The following is a 7947-nucleotide window of genomic DNA, read 5'->3' as shown; positions in this document are numbered from 1 at the left end:
AAAGCATGAGCAAGTGACTTTTGCCTTGGGAACCCAGACTGAGATACTCTAGCTGTGTGACCTCAAGTGATTTACTTTGCCTTTCTGAGCTTCAGATGCCGAGTCTGTAAACGGTAGATAATAATAGAGGATCTCTAACAGGATCGCTGTGTCACTTAGGGAGACAGCACAGGCAAAGTACTTGGCTCAACATACGCTATTGTTGCTGTGAACCAGGCGCTGGATCGCGTCGTGGGACACCAGTTATTCAACACTGAATTCCCTGGATATTTATTGTCAACTTTGTGCTAGTCTCTGCTCCCAAGGAGCTCACAGTCTAGAAAGTGAGGTGGGGAAGTGATTGGGCACTACGGTGTGGTTAGTGCTTTAGTGGTGGGTGGACGACTTAGAGGCCGCAGTATGGTAATCAGGAATGGTAATCAGAGGTGGCTTCTCAGGGGAGGTGATGTTAAAGATCTGAAGGAGGGGCACCTGGGTGGCTCAGTTGGTTGGGCGACTGCCTTCGGCTCAGGTCATGATCCTGGAGTCCTGGGATCGAGTCCCGCATCAGGCTCCCCACTTGGCGGGGAGTCTGCTTCTCCCTCTGACCCTCCCCCCTCTCATGTGCGTGCTCTCTCTCTCTCATTCTCTCTCTCAAATAAATAAATAAAATCTTTAAAAAAAAAAATAAAGATCTGAAGGATATGTAGTTGTCACAGATGACGGGCAGGTGAAGGGTGAAGTGTTCCAGACAGAGGGCACAGCATGGGCGAAGGCCTGGTGGTAAGGGAAAACATTTCAAAGAATATACTGGCCCTCACCCTCAAGAAGCAGGCAAGTTACAAGAGAAACAAAATGGGTAAGTATGAACTAATGAAAATGCATGAATATGGTCTTTGCCAAGAAGTGTGTGAGTTCTAGAACTATATGCACAATATGGTCGCCATAGCCACATGTGGCTATTTAGATTTAAATTAATTAAAATTAAATACAATTTAAAATTCAGTTCCTCAGTCCCACTGGCAGCATTTCAAGTGCTCAGCAGTCAACTGTGGCTAATGTTGGGCAGGATAGATATAAAACATCTCCATCATTGCAGAAAGTTCTATTGGGTAGAGCTGCCAAATCAGGACAGACTTCCTGGAGGAAGGGGCAGATCACAGAGGAGGGGTCCTGGGAAAGTCCCCAGGGGCCATTGTCCTCAATCCCCAGGAAGAGAAAAGCCAGAGCTGGGAAGAGGGGTGGGAGTGTTGGCTCTGGAAACAATGTACAACCTGACACCGCTTTGGTCAGGGTATAATCTCTGGGGGCGCGCTGGCTGGCAGCCTCTCTCCTGGATGGAAGGATACAGGAATGCAGGGGGAAATCGACTGAGGGGCTGAACCAGGAAGTCCTCCGCCTCTCGAGGCCAGGAGCACTCTGGGAGTTGTAGTTTGGCACTTCTGGGATTCCCTCAAACCTTGACAGAGGCAGAAGGGCTGACGCTGGACTGGGGCTGGGCATCTCTTGGGGTAAAGATTTGGGGAGGGTTGGTCAGAGCTGGGGATACGCCTGGGCTTGGGGTTTCTGTGGGTGGTGGCAGGAGGAGGATTGTCTTCTCCCCTGTGGTGCTTACATTCTGAGATAGGGAGGAGATGCCAAGGTAGAGTACTAAGTTGGCTGGGAGCTGAGAAACATGCAACATTTGGTTAAACAGAACCCTCAGTCCACACCTTCTGGTTAATCAAGATTTGCCTGAGAGACAGGGAGTTCCTATAAGGTTAGAGAGGACAGGGGGCAGATGATACACTATCAGTTGTTGGTCATTCATGCATTTAACCCAATATTTATTGCGCTCAATATTTATTGAGTGCTTACTATGTGCCAAGCCCCGCTCTAGGCCCTGGGAATCAGGAGTGAACAAAAGAGACAAAAGTCTCTGCTTCCAGGAACTTTAGAGAAGGGAGCAGACAATAAACAATTATTTGCCTTTGCTCCTAGAACATACAGCTGTCTTGTAAAAACCGTGCTGAAACGTGGATTTTGACAGGTTTTAACTTTCAGTGCAACCATTCTCTGTCTCCTACCCCTAGGGGTGGTAGTCATATTTAAAAGTCACCGAGTTGGGTCCTATTGATGGTTGTGTTCAAGACATCCTGATGCTAAAGGAGACTATCCTAGGGTGTAAGATGGCATGAGGCCTCTACCTCACCTTTTGAGTCAATTAGGGAGCCTTAGGCTGCTCCTTGGTAAAATGGGGGGTGGTGGTCCTCAATTCAAAAGGACTGTTGTACAGGGCGCCTGGGTGGCTCAGTCGTTAAGCGTCTGCCTTCAGCTCAGGTCACGGGCCCACATTGGGCTCCCTGCTCGGCGGGAAGCCTGCTTCTCCCTCTCCCGCTCCCCCTGCTTGTGTTCCCTCTCTCGCTGTGTCTCTCTCTCTGTCAAATAAATAAATAAAATCTTAAAAAAAGACTGTTGTACAAACAACGGATATTGTGTGTCTCCAGCAACAGGGGTACCCTCCCTTACACAAAGACACCAACAAATCAAGAGAAAGATGAGGCAAGAGAGCTTCTCACCAATTGTCCCAAAGCCACAGTGTGATGTTTTCTCTCTCTTTACCTTTTTTGAGGTCTAACTGACTTACAATAAATGCACAGGATTTTAGGACCTCCAGTTATTCATGCCCAGTGCATTTCCTTAGGAGGCCGTGTCACCAATGCAATTCAATTTACTTGTGCAATTATTTTTTAAGTGTCTCTACGTTCCACAAGAGCCCGGATATTGCTAGCTGCTTTACCACTGGGTGCCCAGCACACAGTAGGTGCTAAATAAAGATGTATGGCATGAAATGAGTGAAAGATAGCAACACAGGCATTTTCTTGTTTAGGGGCGGATTCCTACGAGTCTCTCAACTTGTCCCAAAGTCTTCATACCCCTGGCCCCCCACCACAACACAGTGGCAGGAGCGTCCCACACGGTAGGCACCACCCCCCAGTGCAGTGAACAGCTTCCCGCCACGCCCGCGAGCCCCGCCATGCAGTGCCCCTGCCCGCCGCGAGGGGGCGCCAGCGTCTCGCGCAAATCCCGCCTGTTCCCGGGCGAGCGCCCGCAGCCGGGTCGATTCCATGGGCGAGGCTTTACCCAGCGCCTCCTGAGTTCCCCGGCTGCCTTAGGCTCTCGGGAGCGCAGGCCCGACGGCGGGCCGGCGCCCGCTGCCGGCGGATCCCGGCCGAGGTCTGGGGGGTGGTCCTTAGAACGCGGGCCGGCACCACGAGCACGTTCCGAGTCGCGCGCTGCGGGGTCGGACTCGCAGGCCCGGAGCGCTTCCGGGAGGAGTGTCCCCGCCGCGCTCGCGACCTCTGACCCGCCGGATAGTCCCCAGGCCTAGGAGCCTGCGGGTGCTCGCGGGTCGGGCCGGCAGCGCTCCGCCCCTGGCCCTTCCGCGCAGGCGCCGCCGGCCGCGGTTCCCATGGCGACGGGGGCGCTTCCCCGCCCGAGGCCCCGCCCCCAGCAGGCTAGGCTGCGCTGGGCCGCGGCGGCGCGGGCAGGTGCCACGGGCTGCGGGCAGGTGGCGGCGCGGCGCGGGCAGGCGGCGGCGGCTGCAGGGTAGGTTGTGCGGCGGCCGCCGGCTGTGGGGGCGGGCTGTCTGCCCCCAGTGCCCGGCCCGCGAAGGGGCTGGGGAGGCGGCGGTGGGCGATGGCCGCCAAGTTTCTGCTCGGCTGAGGCCCCGGGAGAAAAGTTGGCAAAGTTGGCCGGGGAAGAGGTGGGGACCCGGTGGATCTCCCCCGGCTCTGGGTCTGCGTGGAGGGGGGAATCCCGATTTGGGAGCCTGGGGATGTGTCTCCCGAGACTTGGGAGTGGATCCCGCGGGAAGATCCCGCACAGGGCAGCCAATGGATCCCGCACCACCAGGCTGAAGACTTGGGAGTCGATCCTAGGAGTGGATCGGGCACTGGCGGCCTGAGGTCCCACTGGATCTCCAGCCTGGGGGTGGCGGGGGTCGGTGATTGGAGACTGGGAGCTAGTTGATCCCCACCTCCCACCTCCCTCTCCCCCCACGCTTGTCCGAGCCTTGGCAGTGGATTCCGAGAGGAGATCTGGTGGCCGGGAGCTGGGGGATCGCCGGAGATCGGGTACCCAGCCTGGAGCGGCTAGGATCTGGACGTCCGTGCGGGTTGGAGGCCCGGAGGTGGGCACTGGGAAGCGGAGGTGCCCGGCGAGGCCGAGCCCGGGGCGAGATGATCCTGCGGGCAGCGGGGATGGTGGAGAGAGCAGCGCGCGGGGCCCCTCGGGCGCCGGGTCTCCGGGGCTCCGGACGCTCCCTCCCCGCCGGGCCTGCGCTCCCCTCCACGCGCCTCCCCAGGGCTGAGACGCCCTGATGGGATTAAGGCTCGGTCCCCCTGCTCCCGGGCAGGCTCGGACGGCCCTCATCCCGCTGGCGGCGCCGCTCCGGGCCACAGGCGGGGCCCTCGCGAGGGGAAGTAGCCTGCTGACCCCCACCCGAGCCCCGACCTTTCCACACCCTCCTGGCACACACTCGCTTCGGAGCCGGGGCGCCGCGCCCTGAAACCCTGCTCACGTCCTGTAGCGGGGTGTGTGACCTCCGCGCGCCGCCTTAGGTGGCCTGGGCTTCCTGCCGCCCGGGACTGAACTTTCTCTAGCCAGGAGCAGCCATTACCTTTTGGAAGGGAAAGGGCTGTACCTGTTGCACAAAGAAAGAGCTTTTCTTTGCAGCTTCTTTGTGACCTTGGGCAAAACACTTAGCCTCTCTGAGCCCGGTCTCCCCTCGGGGCAAAACGGGGTGGGATTGGGGGTCAAAGTGCTCCCTCTTCCGAGTGGCTGGCTGGGTTCATAGGTGTGATAGGTATGAAACAGGTAGGGGCTCTGTAAATATTAGTGGGCCCTCATTCTGTGGCCCCTTCTTTCCCAGGTCCCATCCCCTGCACTTCCCTTACGGTCTCCCCGGGAAGCTCCAGAAAGGCAACTTGCTGTCTTTTTAAACTGCAGGATTAGAGAGACATTTAACTCGATCTTTCCTCCAGAGGGGTTTATGGCCCCTCTGATCCTCCTTGCAGAGAGAAGCTCTGGGGTTTGGCTAATCAGTAACCAGGGCATTTGGACAAGGCTTCTCCCTTGGCTCAGCTTTCCTTTTCCTAATCCCTGGAGGCTCCTGGACAAACACGTGTTCACCTCTAGACGCTGGCATCTCCTCCCTGGGACAGTTCCCAAGGAAGTGGTGCAGACACTAGCCCCGGGCTTGGTGGTTCTAGGGGGAATCGTTTTTAAAGGATTTGTGTGCTTGACAAGGGTGCAGTTAACTGAGACAAGTGCGGGGTTCCACCACGGAGTCTGGGCGCGTGGTTCAGCTGTGCGCGTGAGCGCACTCCTTCCGTCAACCAGTGTGTGTCTTGAGCACCTACTATGTGGCCGACACAGGGCATTGTAGGACCTGTCCTCCTGGCATTACATTCCAGCAGTCCACTGAGGCAGTGTGCTGATTCTTGATGTTGGGGTTTCAGCCCTCACCCCAGATTCTGAGGGTGGATGACCCCCCCTACAGCCCCACCCCCACTTGGAGGTCCTGGGGGCTTTTATTCAAGGCTGACCTTGACAGGAGAATGGACAGCGCACTGTGTGGTCTTGAGCATATCTTCCCTCACGGCATCTCCAGAATACATCTCTGACCAATTCAGAAAAGGAACCCCTGAAGAATATTTTAAATGTGCTTCATTCATGCATGCATGCATGCCATGCAATAAATATTTCAAGACATTGTGTCAAAGAGGGGGCCGGCAGTCACAACGTTGAGGGGTAAAGCCTGGTGAAAGGAGGCAGTTATCTAGAGGGGAGAGCTCTGATAATGGGCAGAGGGGGTGATGCCTCCCTTCTGGCAGGGGGAGGGGTGGGGGTCAGGGGGGTTAGTTTCTTGGAGACCTTGCCAGCGGGAAGAGGATGGTGTTGTGGGCCAGGAAAAGGGAACAGAACGGCCTGAAGGCAGGAGGGAGCGTGGGGTGTTGGCGGAGGTGCTGGTCAGGGCCAGGTCAACCATTCGCAGGGGTTTGGACTTTATTCCAGGGCTGTGGGGTGCTGTGGAAGTTTCTCTGTGGGAGAGGGTCAGATGTGTGTTTTGGGAAGCTTGTCTTGCTCTTAGGAGGAGGCTCAGAGGCCAGTGAGGAGCTGCTAGAAAAATCCAGATGAGAGGTGGTTGTCTGAACTTGCATATAGACGTTGGTCAGTATGCTATTTAGAGAGGCACGTAGTTGAAGACCCTGGACGCAGAGCAATCTCTCGGGAGGAGGGACCCCCCCCCAGGAGAGGTGGCCTGAAGATCGTGCCAGTATTCTGTCCAATTCAGCAGACCTTGCTGAGCGCGCCTGCGCTACCTGCCCAGGGATGGTTATAAACATCCACATCCTTGGGACTTCACACTTGGACTCGCCACCTTCCCGTGTGAGGGAGTGGGGCTCATTATTCCCATTCCACCGGACTCAGGACTCTGTAATGGGGCAAGGTCTTTGCCCGTCACCGTGGCAGAGCAGGGATTTGAACTTGCTTCCAGCTTGCAGCTTGTGGATGTTTGGAATCTGTGAGGTGGAGTAGAGAAGGCTCAGGGTGGTGAGGCTGAATCAGCATGCAGCAGGGTAAATCCAGGGAGGCTTCGAGGAGGAGACAGGGATAGAAAGGAGGGAGCCCGGGGCGGGGCGGGTGGGGGGAATTACTGGGGGCATACCCTGGCCCTGCCTTTCCTGGCTGTGGTCTCAGGCATCGTACTTGGTTTGAAACTCAACTTTCTCATCTGTAAAATGGGCTCACGATAGGCTACTCCCCTCGCTAAGAGGGTTGTTACGTGAATTCAGGGAAGCAGTACATGGAAGTGCCAGGTAGAGTGTGTGCACTGGTCTGCGCTCACTAAGTCATGGGCGTGATAATTATCATTTTGGCTTGTCTTCAGGATGTTGTTCAGGCAGGGAGTGCCTCTCCCAACCTGGTGTGGGTGGGGGTGGGGTGGGGGGGGCAGGGCAGCCACAGGTGACACTTGAGCTGAGTCTTGAAGGATGAATAGGAGGCAAGGGGAGGACATTCCAGGCAGAAGGAGCAGCCCAGGTGAAGACATAGCTCAGCTGGAGAATTGCATGCTAATTGGTATGCCCAGCACACTTGAATGAATGAAAGACCATCGGGATAAACATTCTCTTTACACCCCCTGCCACTCTCTAAATACCCAAGCAGGAAGGTTTTGCCAGGTTTATAAAAGAGGGCAGGAAGGGGGAGCCCGGGTGGCTCAGTTGGTTAAGTGTCTGCCTTCAGCTCAGGTCATGATCCCAGGACCTGGGATCAAGCCCCACGTGGGGCTCCCCGCTCAGCTTGGCGCCTGCTTCTCCCTCTCCCTCTGCACCTCCCCCCACTCGTGCTCTTGCTCTCTCTCTCAAATGAATAAATTAAAAAAAAAAAGAGGGCAGGAAGATCTCTGGCTAGGAGTTCAGTATTCCTTACCCCACTCACGTAGGCAGATAGGACTGTGACCCCAGACAAACCACTTCCCTCTTAAAACCTCGGTTTCATACTCTGGAAAATGGGATTGTTGGAGAGAATATAAGTAAAGCACAGACCACATCAGAATACCCACTGTTCACTGAACCCCTCATGTGTGCCAGGCTCTGGGCAAACTCTTTGTTCTTTTTTTTGATTTTTCACAACAAACCTGGGCGATGCCTGTTTGGGGGACAGTTGATCTTGCAGTTTATGAAGCTGAGGCACTGGGAGTCCTATCCACTCCCACTATTCAAACTCCTATCATTTAAAAGGACACACTGTTTCATTTGAGGGGGACATGTGCGCGCGCACACACACACATTTTTTTTCCCTTCAATGTGATGAATATTTTATTGAGCATCATATGTGGGATGTGGGCAATTCAAAAGAGCCTCTGCCTTCAGGAATCCACTCCTCAGGAATCTGGTCAATCGGATGGGAGGAAAACGTGGC

General features: G+C 55.5%; 1 protein-coding gene across 3 annotated transcripts in view; it reads left to right on the top strand.

Annotated features, from left to right (window-relative positions):
• The first annotated feature begins 3435 nt into the window (after positions 1–3435).
• KIAA1671 (KIAA1671 ortholog) overlaps positions 3436–7947 on the top strand; it is a 188978-nt gene continuing 184466 nt past the window's right edge. For all 3 annotated transcript variants that reach the window (XM_078060842.1, XM_078060841.1, XM_036105200.2), the window contains exon 1: positions 3436–3567. The gene's annotated coding sequence lies outside the window, so the exon portion shown is untranslated. The remainder of the gene's footprint in view (positions 3568–7947) is intronic.

The sequence above is a fragment of the Halichoerus grypus genome, chromosome 13, assembly GCF_964656455.1.
Source record: "Halichoerus grypus chromosome 13, mHalGry1.hap1.1, whole genome shotgun sequence".
NCBI classification, from domain to species: Eukaryota; Metazoa; Chordata; class Mammalia; order Carnivora; family Phocidae; genus Halichoerus; species Halichoerus grypus.
This window is presented reverse-complemented; position numbering and strand designations above follow the sequence as displayed.